The 23,179-nt window shown below is 42.2% G+C and overlaps 1 protein-coding gene across 5 annotated transcripts in view; it reads left to right on the top strand.

The window, feature by feature from the left end:
* The first annotated feature begins 12,393 nt into the window (after positions 1 to 12,393).
* LYN (LYN proto-oncogene, Src family tyrosine kinase) overlaps positions 12,394 to 23,179 on the top strand; it is a 50,141-nt gene continuing 39,355 nt past the window's right edge. Inside the window, exon 1 of one of the 5 annotated variants that reach the window (XM_056484395.1) lies at positions 12,394 to 12,729. The gene's annotated coding sequence lies outside the window, so the exon portion shown is untranslated. Of the gene's footprint in view, positions 12,730 to 12,798; positions 13,215 to 17,777; positions 17,994 to 23,179 lie in introns of those variants that run through there. The other 4 variants (XM_056484399.1, XM_056484398.1, XM_056484400.1 and 1 more) reach the window with 4 other exon arrangements.

Genomic DNA, 23,179 nt, shown 5'->3' with positions numbered 1-23,179 from the left:
TGCCCACCTACTGCCTCTATCTAGCCTGCTTTGTCTGGCCAAAATGCATGTCTGAGAACTGGTGCATGGCTTACATGGAGGTCACACTGCCCCTGTCCTTTAGCATGGCACAAACTGTCCCCAGGTCCACAGTTTTGTTTGCAGGCAGTGCAAGAGAATGATGAAGGAACAAAGGAAGCTGCCCTTTCACGGCCTCCTGGGGCTGGAGGTCTGGTGATGGAGCCTGCAGCTGCAGAGCTGTCCCAGGAGGTGACATGCTGCAGCCCCCAGGAGCTGCCGAGGCTCTGGAAATGCTGCATGGCTGCTCTGCACAGGAGTCTCACTGTGCACTCGGGCTCAGAGTGCTCAGACAGCTGCTGGCAGAGCAGGTGCACCGTGGGATGGCCCTGGGCAGGTGCTTCCCCTGGAGCTGAGCTGAGCCAGCCAGCTGAAAAGAGCCATCAGAGTGTCCTACAGACACCTCTGTGCCTCACAAACACCTCTGTGCCTCACAAACACCTCTGCCCCTCGTTGCCTTCACAGTCCAGTGTGCAGACACACTCCCCCTCTATGGATTCACACCTACAGGTAGGCCGAGCAGCCCTCAAACCACAGCCAAAATGCAAAGAGTGGATTTATTTCATGGCCTCGCTAACAAGGCCTGGCCACAAGACACAGGGCCACAGGCTCTGTTTGCCAGGTTCATGCTAGCTGGAGCAGGGAGGGGAGATCACTGCCTGCCCCACCATGGCACAAATGTCTGCATGTCCCTGGCAGGAATTCCCCTCAAAACAGGCAGAGGATGAACAACAGTCACCATTATCCCAAACCAACATTTTTAGTGTTCCCAGCTTCAAGCTTGAGCAAAGCTATTCCTTCCTCCTCAATCTTCCTGTTTTAACCCTTTCCTCCCAAGAGCCTGACAAGTGCAGCCCCCAGGAAAGCAATGGTGGAGCACTGGGTGAGGCTCACCCCCATTGCCTGGGGGCTGTTGTTCCCCACAGGCCTCCTCACATTCACACACTCCCCATTTGAAGGTCCAAAAGGTTTTGGGATCTCCTTGTCAGCTCCCTCCTGGCACATGCCACTGAAGTGAGGCTGCTTGGTGAAGTCCTCTACACGAGCCAGTTCCTCTTTCCTCCTCTGTCTCATGCAACCTGGCAGTTTCTTTGAGCACTGGGAATCCCACAGGACTCCTTCACAGAGGTTTTTTCTCTTTCTCTTTTTAAAGAAGTAGCTCATGTTGGTTCCTGTTTATCTTAATTTGTAGTCTCCACTGTGCAGATAAGGGGGAAGCCACAAAATCAAAAGTAAATGGGCTGCTTGCTCCTTGAAGACTTTATCTGCAGTGCTTGACAGATCTGTCATTTCGATGACATTTCTAAGTGCCAAAATTAAATATTTTTATCACAGAGTCAATTAGGTTGGAAGAGACCTCTGAGATCATCAAGTCCAATCTTCTCATTCTAAGCAGTTTTATGGGCCAATTCTTTCAGGAAACACCAGTGTGCAAGGTTTTTTATGTGTTTATAATTAGTGAGCAGCCTTAACTTTGCTCTGCATACCATAAAAGCAAGTTAATGCTGCTGTTGGTAGTCAAAACCAGACTCTCCAAACTGCTATTCATAACTTTCCTTTCAAGAAACAGTATATTACTGACTGCAGTCACCATGCAGTTCTCAGATATTTTGGATTTTTGTTAATATACAATTGCAATATTTATTATAATTATACAATTATAATTGTATTATTGCAATTATTGTAATTTCATCTTTTTTTCGTACATTTTGCTTCATACTTGGGACAAATGTGTCTTAATATCTCTATTGTTTCTGTGTTTCTCCATCAAGATTCTGCTATTCTTGTCATTACATTATGTTGGATGTTAAGAGCTGTATTTCTACATATGGCTTTTAAATATCAAGCAGGGAAATAGCTGCACACAGTGGTAGTGCTGCCCTATGCAGGCATGGGATACAGCATCAGGGTACAATTTAGGTGGGTGGGCTCAACCTCATGGGCACCAAGTTGAGTATGACTCTTCCAGCAGATTTCTTGTTCAGTATATTTCTTCTAGCCACTACCTGCAGATCAGCAAAGAGCTAAAGCAACTTCTTCCCATTCAAAGACAACCAGGCATGGGAGAGCATGATGAAAAATTGCAGAATAGAAGGTGTGCACATGAATAAAAAGCATGGTCTCACTTTGGGGCCAGAGTTGCTGATGGCTGACCAGGTAGGGAAAAATGTTTCACTGGGGTGGATTGAAGAGAAGCTTATTTGAGAATAAAGCCTTAAGGAAACAGAGATTAGCAGATCAAAGACATTCAATGTTCAACTTCCCGCTCAAATCAGGGCTAGGATTTTTGAGTATCTCCATGGATGGAGATCCTACAGGCTCTCTGGGCACTTTAACCACCCTCACAAAATAAATACTTTTTCCTTAGATCCATCTGGAATTTTTACAGCTGTAACTTTGGCCATTGCATCTTATAATTTCATTCAGCACATCCAAAAATTTGGCACCTTCTTCCCTATAACACATCTTCAAGTAACTGAAGACTAAAATTAGACCTTCATCCAGCCATTTCTTCTCCATGATGAACACAGGTGTCAGCTTTTCTTCATGCATCATTATGATGCAGTTCTCTAACCATCTTTGGGCACTCTGCTGAACCAGCTCCAGTCTGCAAATTGATCACTGATGAGGAAAGATAATAGAGTAGGAGAAGAAGTAAAGGAGAAAGGAGAATAAAGAGAACAAGGAGGATAACCTTCAAAAAGCAAAGCTCAGTGCAATTAGGACACCACATGCAGAAGAAAGTAGAAGGTAGGAAGGAGAAAAAAATAGCATGAGAAAAGTGGCCACACAGCTGTGCTTTGTAGTAACTCTTTTGCTAGATTACTAGACCATCTCAATAATTTATAAAAAAAAACCTTTCATCTGAGAGAGCTGTTGTTCCACTGATTCATTTTAAAGGTTAGCGTTGATGGTTCTCTCTCGAAATTGGTTACAAAAAGTCTAATTAATTTTGCAGTAGTGTGCATAAATTATGGAGAGTGGAAAGTAGGAGGTTATTCACATAAAATAGTTGCCCAGAAAAGTGAGTGATACTGGTTTTTGCACTAGACTTCTTCTCTCACAAACACTCATGCCTAAGACAAACAACCCATAGATGCAGGAGTGGCAGACAGTGATTCCCAGGTTCAGATTCATTTATTCTCTTTATCTCAGAAGGCATGTCCATGAACCTGCTGTGCAACCACAATTCCCATTTGTTTTGAAGAATCCTCATCTTCTGGAATCCACTAGCAAAAGAGTCATGTGAACGTTTTTTGTTTAAAATGGGAGGCAGGGCTGTAGCTGTCACTAATAGAAATATCTTCTGCTGCTTTGGGATGCTGTGAACCTTTCCTCTGATCATGAGCTTGACAGATCAACCAGCTTTTGCTGTTACTGTAGCTGGGAGACATTGATTTGACACATAAGGGCAGGCAGGTTCTTTGGAGGCTGGGTAATGTCAGCTCCTGACAATGCACTACATTCATGCAGAGATGATGGCAGAGCATTTGGGTATTGTCACCAAGCACTGGGAAAACAGCCCCCATGATTTAAAATGTGTGCACAGTTGCCTTTTTAGAGGAAACATTTAGTGTATTACTTGGTCAATTAGATATTTTACATTTTCAGCAATACCTGCAAATGAAAGACTTGGAAAATATATATTATCTTTTTTATTTTTCAAGCCCAAAATAATGTAGTTTTTCCTGTTTACTTTCCCCAGCTTTATTTAGCACAAATGTAAAACAGGAAAAACTCATTCTACTATAATTTATGTAGAAATTGAAATTAACTTAGAATCTACTGTGTATCATATTCTAGTCAAGAACATTAAAGATTGGATTCATTCACTTTATCTCTGGGCCTGCACATTTCACAAGACAACTCACAGCTGCACCTGAAGAAATCCTGTTATAGACAAGCAAATAGCAAATTAGCCATGACTATCATCAAGCAATTTGCCTGCCTAATGCAATGTATGCATCTCTGTTGGTTTGGGGACTGCAGAGTGCACGTCCTTGCTTCTTTTTGTACACTCGACTTCTGAGCACCAGGAAGCTAAAATTTAGCCCTTTATGGGCAAGAGGGCTGCCTCAGCAGCAGTGTGTGCACATGCATGGAACCTAATTTCAGGTTGCACTAATGACCTCGTGTTAGTAGGATGAATGTTCAACTTGTTAATGGAAGTTGTTTAATAAAATTCAATGTTACAGCATGGACCACAGAAAAAACATTGCCAATATGCCTGCCGATTTACTTCATATGGATGAAAATTAATTTAAATAGTCTGACATCTCTTAACACGCATGCCATCTACAACAATAGCCTAATCACTCCAGAGCTCAGTCTAAAGTTGCTTTTGACATTTGAATTGTGTTTATAGTGTCACACTTGCCTCCAAGGCTGTGGTCCAACACAACAGAAAACCTCACTTTAAATTCTACTGGACCAACATTGCAGTAGCTGTGGAATACAAAACACTGCCCTAATACATACAGTATAATGTTTTGGTGGTTTAAATATGTATCAATGAAATTTAAGCTATCTTTAAATTGAGATGACTGTAAGTGTAAATTCAGTGGCTCTTTCACAGCTAACACCATTCCAAGAGTCTGCCCAAATGCGCTGTTGTCTCTGCCCTGTTCAAGGATATCCACCCTTGGATGTCAGCTGCAAGCTTGCAGCCTTAGGTGTGTTGGTCATCTGTAATGGACACTGGCCAGTCAGATTTCTTTGTCATGGATCTTACTCTAGATTTCTGCCTTGCCTCACACCTTTTCACCAGATCTTTTCCTTAACTCTTTCTTTTGCCTCTGCATCCCCACAGCCTGCTAATACAGAACTGGCACTGACTCACAGTCAAGCCATAAACCTATGCAAGCCTTAAACAGAGCTGGTGTTCCTCAGAAACCACCCATTAGACTGCACCACACTGAAGCTGGGCTGACCCAGTCAGGCCAGAAGCTGCTGGTCTAGACTTTCAATAACCTTAGTAAAGTTTCAGGACTTGTTTAGATAAGGAAAGAACAAGGATTACTTGTGTTCACGTGCTAAACCAATTCAGATGGCTATGGAAAAAACCAGAACAGCAAGAACAGGGTGTGCATGGTAGCCAGTAAGCTCAACAGTCTTGTGGCAGCAAATGGGTGGATGCAATAAAGAGGTAATTGTGATACTAAATAGAATATCTTAGGACATCCAAAGAGTGGATCCAGGTGACAAAGCTCACATGTACTAGCATAGACTCAGAACAGGTTGATAGAGAATATCAGCAATTCCTACTTCCTCAGAATTTCCTGCTACCTCAGACTTAGCCTTCCTGACTGCTTCATATCTTATCCTAAACACTTCCACACCAGATAACCCACCCAAGGCTCAGCAGCTGCTAAGGAGCAGCTCCTACCAGAGCAGGCACTGGCAGCAGGAGACACTGTGTGAGCTACTTGCTACAACCTGATCCAGGACGGGAACTCTGGTAGTGCCCATCCTCCACACTCCCTGTGTGTCTGGAAATAGAGCCTATGTCCAGTTTCGTTCAAGATAATATTTTCTTTTTGCCTTTGCTTCTCAATTATTTCTACTTTTGTTTCCAGCTCAGATTGTTCTTTGGAGACTCTCACAGAAGGGCTGGATGACATCAGAGATGTCCAGGGTTGAAATTTCAAATATTCCAAATTCTAGGGCAAAGAGCTACAGAGCTGAAATGGATGGGATGGCACAGCTGGGATTCCAAAGCCACTAGGGTCTGTCTCCAAGAACAGGATACAAAGAGCTTCATGGGGATACAAGGACTGGAACAGGAAATTCAGAGAGAAGATGATTTACTGCTCATGTCCGACATATGCGTGATTTCAAGTTACTGCAAACAGCTGCCAACCACTCAACAGAAAACAATTTGTCAGGCTGTCCCTGTCAATGTGACCCTCACAAATCCCACAGGAAGTGATCAAGCTGCAGCTGTGGAGGGACAGGCTGTAGTTCCACTTGTTACACTGCTACCCTGCCACCATCTGCTCTTGTGGCTCTCTGAGTTTTTGTGAAGAACACAGCCTGCAGGGGGGAGCCTGGTTGGAAGGGCAGCTCAGAAGCCCCCCAGCAGCCTTTAGACATGCTGCACAGCCTTTTGGAAACCCAGCCTGAGGTAGTAAAGCCAGAGGTCCTACCAACAGCTAAGCTGCTGCTAAGTGCAGGACAGGTAAGCAGGCTCATTCAAGATGAAGGTTCTTCAGCCAGTCCACTCCTCCAAAGGGGCTCAGCAGCAGGTTTGTATATGGCATGGCTGCACAGCACCAGACAGGCAGGAGGTAGGAAAGACTGTGAAATGATCCACACTAGCTTCTCTTGATGGAAAAGATGGAAAACTGTGCCAGGTCACGAGACAGGGAATAAAGAGATCATCCATATGAGGTTGCCCTCCCAGGTAGCATAGCCTTCCAACACATTCTCTGTGTCCACTGAGAGTGCAGGCTGAGAACTTTATGGGTTGCAGGTGTCACCTCCTAACTTACATGGGTGCCTGCCACCTTCCCAAGCCCAAGTTGATGGGTAATGCACCAGAAAAAAATTAAGTGTTTCTAGGTTTCATGTAACCAAGGCAACCTTCTTCTTGATGCTCAGAGTTGCTCCAGTCATTACTATTCTCTGTCCTGGATAAGAGCTGCTCTCACAAACCCTGTGCAGAAAGGGGAGGGGTTTGATAACTTCAATTGATACCAGGTTTTTACTCAGTGATTCCAGCTGTACAGTACTGGTACTGTACTTCATTAACTCAACATCCACATGTTACCTGATGCTCTGTGCTGTCCCAGGGGAAAATGAAAGCTGCATGTGGTCCATGGATGCTTCATACAGCTGTGTGGCTGTATGGCAATGGGATTACCTGCCCACTGCTACTGCAGCAGGCAACCTGGGCACTGCACTGCCCTTGCATGGCAGCAATGCTAAAAATGGTCCTGTGCCTTTCCACAGGGAAATTTTCTATAGCAAGTAGCTGATCCTGGAAAAAGAAAGTTACTCTTCAACAACAGCCCACTGTGGAAACAACCTCCAGAAACACCATGTTGCTTCTGAACTAACAATCTCTGTGGTGTAGGACCTGCAAGACACAGGCTCAATGCCCATCCAGGCTGGCAATAGGAGATGCAGTGCCCCAAATACAAGGCAGAAAACAAACAAGCAGACAAAAATATCACCACTGTGTGATCTTGCTAATTTGAAATGATCACACACACCTGCTCCTGAATTAGCTCAAATCTGTTCTTTCAGGTAATTCAATATTACTGATCACAGAACTGTGTATTAAATTAAGAATACATTGGACACACTCTTTATTAGTGTGGGCAGTTTCTTCAGACCAATCAGGCTATCTGCAAATGGCCACAGATCTTTAACAGAGGAATATTCCTGGAATCTCTTGTTGTCAGCTCAACCTTCTCATTGCCTATCCGAATGAACTGTGAAGAGCCCATCAGTCCAGCTGCTTTTCTTGGCTCTGGAAGATGATATTCATGGCAACCACAACAACCCTTTATTTGAACTGTCATTTCTACAGAAAGGCAATTGGGTATTCTATAGAGTGCACATAGGCCATTTTCAATCTCCATCAGGATAGTCAGGATGCTGTCCCACCAACACAACCCAGTTCATTGCAGATGATTCTCAAACTGGCTTCCAGTGCTGGACCTGCTTTGATTCACTAAATAGCAATTTTTCCACTCACAGCCATAAAACAAGTGGAAACAAAATGGCACAGATTTCTATGTGTAAAAACAGCTAGTGGCAGGTGAATAAAATATTTAAAATCAGCAAAGATGCAGAAGAAGCAGCTTTTACTAACTTTCAGAATCAGAGGATCTCAAGGCAAGGATTTTTTCTATCTGCTGTGTTATTATTCATGGAAACTGGAAGTAACAAGATGAAATAAAAAGTGCTGAACTGAGGATTTATGGCCAGAAAATACCAGTGTAAGAAAATGCAAGTGGCTGTGCTTTAGGTAGATCACTGCCTACAGGAAAGATGCCAGCTTTCCCAGCTTGAGCCTAGTTAGTATGTGAATTGTTAGTTTGAACAGGTCAAATGCTTGTTGAGTCAATATACAAAGTTTACAAGGATCTGTGCTTTAATCCCCAAAGTGTTTTAAAATATTTTCCAAAATTTTAATCACAAAATTAGTCAAGATTGTAAATTATTCTGTGATGCATTTCAAATAATCATAATGCAACTACCTTTAAAAACTAAGAGTTTGTTTGTTTGTTTGTTTGTTTGTTTGTTTGTTTGTTTGTTTTAATTTTTAATTAATTTTAGTATCACAAAACCTAATTTTCCCAGGCTCCAAACTGGAAATAAGAACAGGAACTGATGAATATCCACATAAAGGGTGCATTAACTTGTTGTCTCATACTTCAAAGTAAAATTTATTTTCTATATTATTTTTCTTTGAACAAACTAAAGCAACCACCTTTAGCACATGAAGAGCATACTTTGAATAAAATTTATAAACATTCTGCTTATAGCTCAACATGACTTTCTTTAAAATAGTAGGTTACAGTAATAAAGGAAATTATGAAAATTAATGCTAAAAAATACACAGCTTTTATTTTCTCCAGCAACACTGAGTGAAGAATGACTGCATGATTTGTATCTCATTTTTTATAATCCACTCTTTACTACTTGTTTCAAAATTGCTACATTATTATAAAGCATGTTGACAATATGCAATTTACTTAATGATAATGTCTTGAGATAAAATTATGAGAAAAACAATAGAAGTAGTGACTGTGTAAGTGCTGGAATTTCTAAAGATAAGATGTCTGACTGTGTCTACTGTGATTCCAAAACTCTGGCTCATAGCTTTACATGTGTCTTTGCTCTATCTTTCCCTGTTCTTTTATAAATAATTTAAATCCTTGCAAATCTATTTTTGAGCAAAGTGATATTTTCCCTGCTTTTCTTTAACTTAATATACCCAGGTATTTCTTGGGATCTCCCTCAAATTATTTCCCTGGTTAAGCCACTTATGCTTTACTATTTTTTAGTCTTCTATCAATGCTCTGCTTTTGTATTCAAGCATACTGCAGAAAGAGCTCAGCAACAATGAGATGAAGGAATACATAAAATGTAGAAAGAAGTTTGTTGCCTGTTTCCATTGTTCATGGTGAAGTGTTTTACTGTCCAGAGTCAACAGTTTCCTGGAGTTTGTGCCTCTTCATGCCCCCAGACACAGCCCAAACGGGGATCAGCAGCAGCTACTTACACAGGTATGTAGAGGGATTGGTGTGGACCCTGCAAGGCTCATTAAGTCAGTAATTAAATATCATTGGACATTCCTCTGAGTCTACTGGCAAATTGCTCCATTCATCCCTGGCCCAGGCCATTACCATTCCCAAAAAGTATCCTACAGCTGATCTGAAAGTTAACAATGTGATGTGGTTTAACCCGAGTACCTGGCAGCTGCTTTGCCCCCTTCCCAATGGGATAGGGAGAAGACCTGGGAAAAGTAAAAACTCAGGGGTTGAGAAAAGAAGTTTAATAATTGAAACAAAGTAAAAGAGAATAATAGTAGCAGTAGTAGTAGTAGTACTACTACTAATAATAATAGTAATGAAAAGTAGAGAGAGAGAGAGAGAGAGAGAGAGAGAGAGAGAGAGAGAGAGAGAAACCCAAGTGTTGTCCAACAGAGTTGCTCATCACCCACTAATCAGTGCCCAGCCCTAAGATATGATCAGCCATCTCCTGGCCAACTTCCCCAATATATAATAATATAGATAATAACTGGGTACATTATATATGTGTGTGTGTGTGTGTGTGTGTGTGTGTAGATATATATACAATATATAACACATATATAGATATACATATATAATATGTAATATGTAATATAACTACTGGGTATGATGGGTATGGAACATCCCTCTGGCCAGTTCAGGTCAGCTCCCTTCTGGCTTCTTGTGCACCTGCTCATTGTCAGAGCATGGAAAACTAAAAAGGCTTTACCTTAGGATAAGCATAAACAACTAAAGTACAGTGTGTTACCAATGTTATCCTCATACTAAATCCAAAACACTGCACTGCACCAGCCAACAAGAAGAAAACGAGCTCTATCCCAGCAGGAACCAGGGCACAGGGGCCAGTTTGGGGTAGTCCCCATGATCTGGATGCCAAGAGCATGGACATGGATTCCCACATTGCCAGCTGGCCTCCATGCTGGAGCAGTGCCTTGCAGCCATGCCTGAACCAGCAGCAGAGACATTGTCTGGGAGTCAGATCTTCCCAAAGCGGGAAATCAATTGCTGGGCATGAACGCTGGCTGGCTAATGTGACTCACAGCCCTTCCTGCAAGGACTTCCCCTTCAGTGACAGGCTTGAAGTTTCATTCTTGCCCCATTTTACACCATCCCCCAACTCTCTTGATCTAGGCACAAAGACATTAAAACGTGATGAACAGCTGATCTACAGATGTGGCATGGCTGGAATCAGCTTTTTTCCCCCTTTTGATGAATATATAATGAGAGAAAGAATTCCTTTCCTGCTTACACTTTCTAAAGTAGATTTTGTAGATAGTCTTCTTAACACTGGGAACAAGGATACATTAACCAATGACATTTCAAATGATACTAAAAACCTGTCTTTTAAAAATATTTTATAAAGCACAGTGTATTTATTCTACTCTAACCCTTCTTTTATTAATTCTTTTAGGGCAAACCTGATGAGTTTGTTTTACATCTCTTCAATTTACTATTGCACAGCTGTCTGTTAAGGGTAATTCAGCACCTCTTTTATTTTTCCAGATTATTCACATTATAGATAAGATTGTATTCTACTAGACTGCTGGAATCTATTATGCACTTATGAAACTAAATTTTATTTTAACCAGTGCTTTGTTAGGAGGTGAATTTAAACTCGGCGGAATGCTTGATAATGAAATTAAGTTATAAAGAGGAAAGGAGGGATTTGTGTGCCACTTCTCCAAGAAGAAAGATACAACATCAAGGTGCTTACCCTTGGAAACAGGAAAATGGAAACATGAGGTACTAACAGTGCACTTTCAAACAGAAACAGCTCATTTTACATAAACTTTTGGAATCCAAATTTCCTACCAAAAGAAATCCCCAAACCCAATTCAATGTGTATTTAGTCAGATCTTTCCTTTTTGTATAAATCTTTCATTGGGAAAAAGGTTGTTTGCTGGTTTGTTTTATTGTTATTTTTTATTATTGTTATTATGAAATACCTTTACATAAACTAGGGGAATGGAGAAAACATTTACCAACTTTTCATTAATAGAAGCTGGGGAATTCCTTATTGTCTCACCCTACAATATTTTTAGAGGTTGGTCTAGTACTGAGTATTTATGCAACATTATTTCAATCATTGATTATACAATTCAAAGGAGACCAGAGAGTATTTCCCACTACTTTCCTGAGCTGTACAGATGCCCAGGGACATCTGGAAGTGATTAAGAAATGTGACAGATTATGGTCTCACTGCTTCTATGGACTGAGTCTTCTAGAGGATCAAGGCAGTGACCTGGAGCCAGGGCATTGAGACAGGACTGCAGCACACGCCAAGCAGAGTGAAGTGATTGTGTGTAAGTGATTGTGATCTCTCCTGTCGACATTAATCAGGTTCTCCTCATAAACCCAACAGGGTATGAGCTATTTCCAGCTATTTGGGTGTCCTGTAGAAGTCCTCACCAGCTCCTGAGTCCGCTCCAACCCACAGTTAGGCTGTACTGGTGGGCTTTGGGAAAGTGTACAGAATGCCTTTGAGAGTCTTGCATCTTGTAACACTTTGACTTTTTTCCCCCTCAAACTTGATCCATTATCTAAACACTTTTACATGGAAAGCTTAAATGCTTTTAATTTGTAATTCTGCCTTAGTGATCTCCATGACCTGAACTCGCCCGTGTGGTCTGGCAGTACACACATGACACCTTGACTCTAGCTCTTGCAAAGCTCTTCACGTGCATCCTCTGGCTGTTCTGTCCACACATTTATATTTCCTGTTTTGCTGACCTGTGAGATTTTTTATTTTACTTTTCATCAGCCTAGTAAATCATTCTTGAAAGAAAAGAAACACTGAAAGATAAGCTTATTAATCTTCGTTTCTCTCAACCAAGCCTCCAACGGACCTTAGAAGATGGATTTTTGGAGTTCAAGATGGTTTTTGGCTTTTGGTGGAACAAGACCGCCTTTTTTGCGTCTCAGACTTGCGTTTAGCTGTAACTTTTAGAGGAGGCTCGCTCCCCTGATGATGCTCGCTCTGAAGGAGCAGCCACCCCGCGCAGCCCCTGCCCCACCTCGCCCCCGGCACAGCCTCCAGCCGAGCCGCCGGCCCGGGGCCGCCCCCCGCTCTCCGCTCGCCCCGCTGTCCGTCCACCGCATGCAAATGTTCCCCGGCAGCAGGAAGTCCCCGGGCTGCGAACCACCCGCGGGCCGCGCCCCGCCCGCGCAGCGACAGCAGCGCCCGGGCCCCGCACTGTATTACCGCCGGGACCCCGAACCCCGCCGCCGCCGGGACCCCGCACTGTGCTACCGGGACCCCGCACTGTGCTACCGCCGGGACCCCGCACTGTGCTACCGGGACCCCGCACTGTGCTGCCGGGACCCCGCACTGTGCTACCGCCGGGACCCCGCACTGTGCTGCCGGGACCCCGCGCTGCGCTGCCGCCCGGCCGCGGCACCCGCCGAAGTAAGTGCGTGCCTTCCCCGGGGCGGTGGCGGTGCCGGCTCGCCCCGCTCCTCCCGCGGGGTGCGCGGAGCCGCCCGGCCGCGCTGCCCCCGCCCGGTGCGGTGTGCGGGGTGTGCGGTGCGGTCCGAGTGCGGTGCGGTGCGCGGTGCGGTCCGGGTGCGGTGCGGTGCAGGGTGCGGGGTGCGGGGTGCGGTGCGCGGTGCGGTCCGGTCCGGGTGCGGTGTACGGGACCCGGCGCTTTCCGAGCGGCTCTCCCTCGCTTCTGCCGCCCGACCTGCCCGGTAGGACTGGATGGGGCCTAAAGGGAGGTAGCCGCGTTTGGGATAAAGTAATCATTCCGGAAAGCATGATTTATCTGATACCCCTTTGCCTGGCTTTCTGCTGCGATCCGGAGCCTTCTGGCTGTTTCGTGCCGGGAGCGTGTGAAATTAGCTGGCTAAAGTCTGCAGTCGGCGCTTCAAGCCGAAACGATAGCCTTGGCTGAGGTGAGGTGATGCTATCCCTGGATATCCCTTCTTACAGTGCTTTTTTCTAGGAGAGTAATTTCTGGTGCGTTCTGCAAGTTAAAGCTTCTTCCTCTTAACTGTATGTTCAAATGTGCTTGGAATTAAAAGAAAGCTGAGAACGTGGTATTGTTATGTTTGGTGCACGGTGTTGTTTGCAGACTACTATTATAGGTACTGTATTCCTGAGGAAGGGTCTTTAGGGGTTTTCTCCTTACAATTTTAGTTTAGGAGCTGGTGCTGTACCTTCAGTAAAGCAGTTTAGAGATTCTCTGGAAATTGGATCTTTCAAAGTGTTTGCAGTGAATGGGTTGGCACAAACTCATCTTGCTGCCTTGCTCCCTTCTGTTGGCACTGAAGACCAAAGGGATTAACGCTTAAAACTTGTTTAGCCAGATCATATTCCCGCAGATATACATAGGGAGCACAAAGCTGGTTTCATCTGAAACCTGTAATCAATATCCCATCTCCTGCCTTTCCTTCCCACCTTTGAAGGAAGAGAAACACTCTGACCAATCTGAATGTGGTTTAGGACGTCATAATGCAAATTGAAAATTAAAATGTTTAAGCTTGATCCCATCAAGTACCTGTAAGACTTCTGCAATTTAGGAATAGTAATGTTGCTTGAAAGTATCTGTAAAGTCCAAGTGCCATGTAGATAAGTTCTGCACTCAACACTGTATCACTACAAAGTTAAAACAAAAAGCAGAAGATACGTGTTGAGAAATTGCAAAGCTATGTTGGGAAAGCATAGCTCAGTTTTACCGAAAGGAGAGTCAAATTGTGTTTGTGTGGATTGTTTCCAGCCCAACACTGAGGACAGAACAGGTGTTATCTTTTTAATACATACTGTCAACAGCACTGAAAGTATGGATGAGAAAAAAAAAATCAAATCATTTTCTCTGAAAAAGTAGCAACAGGCTAGAAATCAGTTAGATACTGTTAATAGGATGTTATGAAACCTTGGAGAAGGATTGAAATTAATGAACTGCGAGATCAAAAAATGTCTCATTTTATGGATCCCTTCTGAGATTGAAAGCTTTTTTCTTTCTCTGTTTCAACTTTGTGAGCTATATACTAGTTAGGAAGGAATTCTTTATTTAATAACATCAAAATCTATTTTAATTGTGTGCCATTGAGATAATTTTTTTAATCATGATGACATAAAACAAATATCTTTGTACAGTTACTGGCTGACTTTTCTCTATTTCTGAGTAAATAAGAGGTTTTTCCTACAGAAATATGCAGAAGACATGGTAAGGTTTGGGCCTTCCTTTTTAAGCCTCTTGACCAGTGGAGTTGTGCAATGACTCTTTCTGACAAAATGATCAATTGTGAAACTTTACAATGCAAAGTTAAACCCTGTTGCCTTTAAGTTGTTTAATACTGTGTTACCATTTTCAAGAGAGTTTCCATAGATGTGAAACTATTCCTTGCAGATATTTATGAATAGCCAAGTGTTTATGAATGTATAAGTAACTATTTCATATTGCTTTCCCCCCACTCCCAGTTTATCTTTGTAATTGAAGTGGCCTTTCTTCCTATGGCCTTTTTGGCTGCTGTAAGCTAAATGGCATCACAGAACAGCAAGTGTTGAGGGAAACAATTCCTGTGACAGGTTACAAAAACAAGTCCAAGGTCTTCCTGGCTCAGCTTAGTACCTTCAGTACCTGTTCTTCAGTGGGGTGTCTCACCAGATCAGACATGCTACACCTGGCCCTTCTTGTGGGGCACATCAGGGAGCAGCATTGACCTCTCTGTAGTTACTCGGGCAAGTTTAAGTGCTGCCTTATTTAATCTCAGATGTGATTCCATTGCTGTCACAAAAAGGAGATGTTTGCCTCCCTCTACTCTGTATGTTGTTTTGAATCTCAATAGGAATCTTTGAGGTTTTGGGATGAACACATGTTCATCATGAGACAATTTTTGTTTTTGTCAAAGGGCTAGGTGATCTGGGAAGGGGATGAGATCTTTCCTCCTTTCCATATGTGTGCGTCATGAGTAACTGAGTGATGTTTTTTTCTTCTGTCCAGGGAGTTGTAAACCCATTTTTACTCTTGGGGTTCAGGGAGCCCTTTTCAAAACTGAGTGAACACAGAAGAAAAGCACTTGGAGAACAACTAACTAACTAATGAATGGGGTAGGTGTTAGGTATAACCTGGGATTCCTAGCAATGTGCTGTGGCAGCATGGCTGTACACAGAGGTGGATGTCTGCTCCCACAGAAGGATATGAGCTGTCATGTGCTAATGCAAGGGATGGGAGGAGAATCCTTGGGCCGGGGATCCTGAGGCTTGTGAGCTTTACATGCAGGGAATGATACTTCCTTTTGAAGCTATGGAGCTGAGTGTGTAAATAATTGCACCAAACCATGTGACTCTGTTAAGCAGCATTTATTTTGATATTGCCCCTGTAGGATTTCCGTCTCTAAGCAAAAAGGCTTCATTCTATAGAAAAACCACTTGCCCAGATGAGAATTAGGATTTTTTGTCCTGTTGATCTTATTCCTACTTCCTATTTCTCCCATTTATTCCTGTCCCCTCTTTAATGAGAGTATAGGAATGCTGGAGATGGTGTAATAAGAAAGGCTTTCAGACTTGCTAAGCCATACCACAGGAAACTGTAGATAAAAATATAAAATTGCATTTGTATGAAAACAGTCTTTAATGACGCATACAGGGTGAAGGAGTCTGCCACCCTGTAAACAGTAATGGTGCCTTCTCAAAGAAATCAGCCTGTACTAATAAAAGACAAATGCAGTGTAACTGTCCTTAGTGTTACTGTCCCTAGTTTAAACTTCATTGTCCTTCAGGGAAGGATGGAAAGGTCTGTACTTTCATATTTATTTTTGCCTGATTCAGATACATTTCCTGTTGACATTGTCATTAAATGCTGTAATTTCCGAGACAGAATTATTCACGTTTGAGTTCAGCATCTTTCCTGAAAAATATGGGTTCATGGAACAAAACACGAAGGCAGAACTCATCATGTGCTGGCAGCATTTCCTCCAAATATTTATGAGATACTTGTATTTTTTTTGTGCCCTGAAGAACTATTCATAGAGGTAAATAGACTGGTTACTTTTGTCAGAAGAGAAATGGTATTTTGCCAGTAACACTTTGCTGGGCAGAAGAGAAGGAAGACACTAGGGAAAGGTGGAGGGACAATGGGTAGATTTCATTTCTCTGGGGTGGACTAGTACTGCCAGAGAAGTATTTGCTCTCCCTTAGGTCAGCATTGCCTATCTTTTTCAAACTGCTGGCATCTCAAGTATCTACAATTGGTTCCTGTGTTTGCACAGCACACTTGTCCTACGTCTTCTGTTCAAAGGACTCCAATGATAAACAGTCTGAACAAAGTGTCCTTCTTCCTCTATGGTCTTTGCTGCATGTGGCAGAAGGCTACTTCTTCCTGTGCCTGACATACTGTAGAATTTCTTACTTTAATTTGCAAAGGCCAAGATACAAAATAACGAATAGTGCATGTGGAATGTGATAGTTCACCGAAGGCGTTGAAGTGTGGGATGCAGCTACTCTTCTGCAATGGCACCTTTTGCAGTTTTCTCTACTTTACAGGGCTGCTCTGAGTATGGAAATGATAACATTTTGAAGGGAAAGGACTCCCTCTGAGATGTGCTTTTAACATCTCCTTTGTTGGTTTAAAAAAAGCCTTTGCAGGAAGTTCGTCCAAAAAAGCATAATCTGCTAAGTGGGCTTTCTGATGTGGTATCTACAATCTATTGCTTTTTTCATGTTTCCTTCATTAGTTTGTACAGATAGGTGAATACAAATCTGTTTTGGTTTTTTGGGGTTTTTTTTAAGTGAAATCTTATTCAGGTTTTATCCTAGGTTTACACAGTAGCAATATGGTATCACAGGAATTCGTACAGAAGTATATTTGGCTGCTAAGCAGGTTTTCTCTTTCCATGTACGACTGTACAAGGGGCTTAGAACTAAATTAATAGCAAAAGTTAAAGAATATGTTTGAGTGAATTCCTATATAGTGGTAACACATTTATAAATCAGTAGGTCTGACCTATGACTAAGTTCTACTGTATTCAGACAAAAATAATATCTCCTGGTAGTATCAACTAGAAATATCTGAATAGTAGCACATCTATTGCATATATTGAAATTGCCTGCTTGAGTGTCCCTTGCCAGAATCATGAGGTTTATATTCATTAAATCCAGTGGACAGAAAATGGTTTTCTCCAGGGCAGCCCCAGCCCTCCCATGTGTTGATGGATTTTTAAAACCCTTCAGTAAATACTAAATGCCCTGGGGAGCTGTGATTCAGGTGTGAGTGGACAAGGACTGGAGAACCAGGGTTAAGTGATCGCCAGAGCTGGTGTCAGTGTCACTGAGGAAGTGAAAGTTTTTAGTAAACAAACAGGAAGGGGATGGGCAGGGGAAAGAGGAAATCCTATATTGGACATTCTGTGTTCAACTTGTTCAAAATATATTGCAAGAGTCATTTGAATGTGCCACTGTGATGTAGCAGGACGTGCAAATGGGATTAAAAGTACATTTTTGTAACTCCAGGCTTCCCATTGCAAAAGATGTGCTGAACTGTGCAAAGGCTGGAGGAAGCATTGCAGCCCATGAGGGGTGTAGGAAAATCTGCCTTTTAAGCAACTCTTCTGCTGGATTGCTGGTGTGGCAATTGGTCCTCCTTTTCCTGTCCAGCTGTATTTGCACTGTGCTTCAAGAGAGACTGCAGCAGCTGTCCTGGCACCAGTGGAGAAGCACCAAGTCATACTGAGGTGAATTCTAAGCCCATTTCTCTTTGGATGTAGATAGCCTGATTGATGGCAGGCAGTAGACAGCAGTGCTCCCACTGTGCCTGACCAGCAGAGCTTCCCTCTTCTCAAAATCTCCTGCTAAATTTCCCTGGGAGCAGTTCCCCTCCCTCTGCCATAAGCTTACCAGTGTTTCCAAAAAAGTCCTTGTCCCACACTACTTCAAATGTTTTCATAAGTAATGATGTGCTGTTTGTTTGAGGCTTTTTCTCCCCAGTTTCCTGGAAAAATCTATGTTTCAGTCTTCACTCTGCTGTAAGAGCACTCCCTAGTACAATTTCCTTTTTTTCTTCTCCTATCCTATTCTTTTTGTCAACATCATTCTGCTGTTTTTCTTTCCAGCTTTGTCTTCAGGACTGTCATTGTTATAAACTGTTTATTTCATCCCTTGATTTAGATGTCTGCAGCAAACTTTCTTTTCCCCTTCTGTAAGAGTAAGCCTAAGTACCTTTCATAAGCCAATGATCATTTGTTATCAAGGAATACACATCCAGAAATATGTACCCCCAGCCTCTTTAAGAGCTATGAAGTCCAGTGGAGTACCAACCTGGAAGTACTGACAAGGTCTTCAAAGTATTTTAAGGCTGTGCCTTGTTTGAGGGCAACTTTGTACTTCAGTAGGTGGTCAGCAAGATTCTTCTGTGTAGAGTACAGTTTATGTGTAATTGATCTTTAGAGACAGCTAACTGCTGTTTGACACATTGATTTCAAACTGTGACCTCAAACTGACTTAAAAAAGGTTTCTGTCTTGAAAATGGTCAGTGTGGATTGTCCCCTGCCTCTTTGTCTACCCTTCTTGTGATGCTGCTTTGACCTTCTATGGTCAAGTTTCTTTTCTGTTGCATGCAGGTTTTTGTGTGCTGTGTAGTGGCACATGTAAAAGGTTTTTGAGCCAGCACTGACCTTTCTTGTAAACACTTCTGGTTCAGGGAAGCAGAGCATGGATTTATCAGCATGTATGCTGGTCTGTGGAGAAGAAATCAAGTTTTGGTATTGTGGGGATGTGGTGCTAAGACAACACCTCTTGCTCCAGGATTGATGTTCTGTGCTCATTGGTGTTGGTGTGCCCCATACACTGACCCCACAACAGTGAAACTTAAGAAATTTGGCTTTGACAAAGCAGTGCAAGCTTAGAAGAACCTAGTTCAACAGACCTGGCCCAGCAAAAAAGAGTTTTGGTAGCGTGAACAAGCAGGAGAAGGCAGCTCCAGGTGAGATACTTCTGCTCTTAATGGAGAATTTAAGCAAGGCTACAAGTGCAAAAATGCATTTGAGTAGCTTATTCAAATCATATGTATTGGACTAGGTTTGGATGAGTGAAAGGCCCTTTTCCCTACTCCTGCAATAAAAGCAGGTGGTTTGTGTGGTATGACACAGGAAAGTTAATTTCTCCTTGGAGCACAGGATACATATATTTATTACATGTTCAGTATCTTGTCATACTGATTGAGAATATGTGCTTTCCTAGGGATTATAATTGTCTCTACCCAATTAGTTATTAACCTTTGAATTCTTATTTAATTGTTTTTTGTCTCTTTACTTCTGCAGTCTTCCTGCTTAATTTATTTCTCAATATCGGCCCCAATTCTGATTTCTTAGGGATTCTGGCCTCCTCTCCTACACCTTTTCTCATATGGTTTGTGTTGTCCTGAGAACTTCCCAAGTGTGGCCAAACAATGAAGAAGACTTACCAGCTTTTAAAGCATCTTCTTTGCACAACATTTAATACTGTGGAATTAAAATGCAACTTGTGAACTCATTACTATTCTCCTGAAACAAACTTGGATAGCCATTGTGAACACTGATTTATTCGGTTTTAGTTCTTGCTTTGAAAGTTAACCACATGAGTGTTGAAGTCACATTCAAACACTGGAGCTTGTACACAATCTAAGGCAGTTTTTCAAAGTATAGCATAATCACATGTCCTGCCTGTGAGCTGTATACTTGAGTTATGTGGAGTTACAGAGGTTATAAACTTTAATGAGCAGCCAGTATGGTTGTAATCATAGGGCTGTGAAATTCTTGCTGTCTGCAGTATGAATGTGAGAATTATTGTCATGGCCCTCCAGTTTACTGTGAGTCTAAATCTGCTAGAATTATTGTGATTGCTGGCCTATATTTTAAGGTCTGTGTGCTTCCCTTTGGGCAGAAAGTCTCCTGAAGTCTTTGAGCTCCTGCAAGCTGTGTGCTGTCACTTGCAGGATCAGAGCCTGGTTTAGTGAAACTTGCCATGGTTGTGACTGCTGGCTCTTCATCTGCTATCAACTGACCAATAAACAGGACTAGAAACAACAGAAAATACTAAGTGCTGCACAGTCCAGTAGTGGTACATTGTGAATACAGAAATGTTGGTTGCTTTTAGAGTGAAAAAACCAAGAAATTTCAAGGCTAAGTTAAAATAGTAGCAGAGGTCAAATTATTAATCAGTTTTTCAAAATTAAATAAATTAACATATTGGGCAAATGCAATGTACATCTTTAAGTCAGTCTCCTAGTCAGATCTTCTATTTAGTATAGAATAATTTCTCTCAGATATAGGAGAACTTTAATCAAGTTAATATTGCATAGCTGCTGTCCTGGTAATATGGGAAACTGTTCATTCTTGCCCTTGAGAAAGATCATCTGCCATGATGATCATCAAGTCATGCCTGTGTTTAAAATTGAAGCACTCCAGTTATTCCTTAGAATCTTTGAAGCAGGAGCAGTCAAGTGAACTGTCACACCAGATATTTACAATCTTTCCTTCAAAGAGAGCTTCCAGATTCTCATTCTCACTACTTTATGAAAATAGCATGTAAAACATTTCTAATTTTGGTGCTCATGTGTGCAATAAATGTGAAAAATATGCTTAGGAACTTGGATGTGAATTCTTATTCATGTTCCTTCACTGACATTTCCTTCAGTGAGGTATTTCCTTTTACACTCTTTCTGCCACCCCAGCTTGAGCATGTAGTTTCACAAGGCTGCAGTTAGAGCACACTTCCCTCTTTACTTGACAGCTTTCAAACCAGAATTGCTGAGATTCTGTAGCCCCTCAGGATATGTTTGGTAGACTTAAGAGAAGTGTACTTGTATCTATTAAAAAATACCCTCTGATCTCAAGGATTTAATCTCTAAACCTCCCAAAAATCCTAATCATAGAGCTCTTTTAATTCTATTTATCATGTTTGCAGCAAACTGTTGGTTCTGATGATTCCCTTTGCTGCTACACCATGTGTGACAAATTGCAACAGTTGATTGAAACAATTCACTAAGCTGGTTGAGAAACCAACTGGTGCTTTCCTACTTTAGATTCATGCTCGTGAAGGAATATAATTAACACAGAGTTTGAAATTAAGCAAAATAAATGAGTTATAAATAGGTTTCTGTGAGGTGCCAGAACCTGGGGGTTGTTCTTACACCCTTGAAGCTACTTAATATATGTGAGGACAAGACAAGGTGAATCCTGTGGCTACTTAAACAGTTTGTGCTGAATGTTGGCCTAGTATCCTTGCAAAGATTAAACAGCAAAAAAATTAATTTCTGCCATGTAATTTAGTGGCACCGGATTTGATGGTGATTTTTTTTTTTTTTTTTTTTAGAGCTCTTGCAGTTTCCTCTTGCAACTTGAGCAAACTTGCCCAATGTTTGCAAACTTCCAGGAGGAACTGTACTTTGAGTGTTAGCTCACATCAGCATGAATTATTTACCCCCAAATTTTTATATAAGCGTAGAATTCATTCTCGAATTCATATATACACACCCCAGTAGAATGTCCTCTGTTTCAGCAGAGTTCTGTCCATATCTAGTGCTGTGCAGCTAATGAAACACAATACAATCTGCTGGAGGAGTAACTTTTTTGCAATTTAAATTCATGCTGGTGTTTGAAGATAGTGAAAAAAAAAAATCTGCTTCTCTTTTGTGAAATTCAGTGATTTAGATGTGCTCAAGACATAATATGATGCTATTAAAACAAGAATGCTGTGTTTTAGTTGCAAGTTTAGTCATGAGTACTTATCAGCAATCAAACATGGAGTTGACAGCAGATAAATAAGACTTCTGACCAATAAAGCAGAATGGCAAATGCAGCATGGGGCAAAGTAATATGAGTTACACAATGGCAGGGCTGTCACAGTTGGGATCCATTGACATAGGAGTCATTATTCCCTGATTTAGCCATAACTGTCATAATCCATGTTGAAAGTGGATTGTAGAATGCATGAAACCAGGTGAGGTTTATAAAAATTTATCTACTTCCTGGGGATATAGCTATCTGAATTTGAAAGAACAAAAGCTAGTATGCACTTATGTTCTGTTCCCAATTTCTCTCTTTTATTAAACACACTGAAAACAGAAGATAAGCCCAAAGGAGAATTGGCATACTTTCTATGAGACCACCCTTAAAACCTTAATCAGGGCTTGCTGGCTGTGAATTTGCTGTCCTTCATCATATTTTTAATGATGTGGTGAAGGATTTGGACAGGCTGGATTGATGGTTTGAAATCAGTTGCATGAGATTCAACAAGACCAAGTAGTGGGTGCTGCCCTTGGGTCACAACAACCCCACTACAGGCTGGGGGCAGAGAGGCTGGAAAGTGGCTTGGCAAAAAAGGACCTGGGGATGCTGGTCAGGAGCCAGCAGAACATGAGCCAGCCAGGTGGCCAAGAAGGTCAGTGGCATCCTGGTCTGTATCAGCAATGGTGTGGCCAGCAGGACCAGGGCAGGGATTGTCCCTCTGTACTCAGCACTGGTGAGGTCACATCTCAAATCCTGGGGTCAGTTTTAGCCCCTCCTCACAAGAGGGACATTGGGTTCTGGAGTGAGTCCAGAGAAGGGCAATGGAGCTGGGGAAGGGTCTGGAGCACAAGTCCTGTGAGGAGTGCCAAGGGAGCTGGGGTTGTTTAGCCTGGAGAAAAGGAGGCTCAGGGGACACCCCATTACTCTCTGCAATGCTCTGAAAGGAGGGTGTGGGCAGGTAGGCTTTGATCTCTTCTTTCAAGCAGCAAGTGACAGGACAAGAGGAAATTGCTTCAAGTTGGGCCAGGGGAGATTTAGATTGGATATTAGGAAAAATTTCTTCACTGACAGTGTGGTTGGGTTTTTGAACAGGCTGCCCAGGGCAGTGGTAGGATCTCCATCCCTGAAAGCATTCAAAATACCTCACTGAATGT

The sequence above is a fragment of the Oenanthe melanoleuca genome, chromosome 2 (assembly GCF_029582105.1).
Source record: "Oenanthe melanoleuca isolate GR-GAL-2019-014 chromosome 2, OMel1.0, whole genome shotgun sequence".
Lineage (NCBI taxonomy): Eukaryota > Metazoa > Chordata > Aves > Passeriformes > Muscicapidae > Oenanthe > Oenanthe melanoleuca.
Note: the sequence above shows the minus strand (reverse complement) of the source record. Positions and strands in the feature narration are given on the sequence as shown.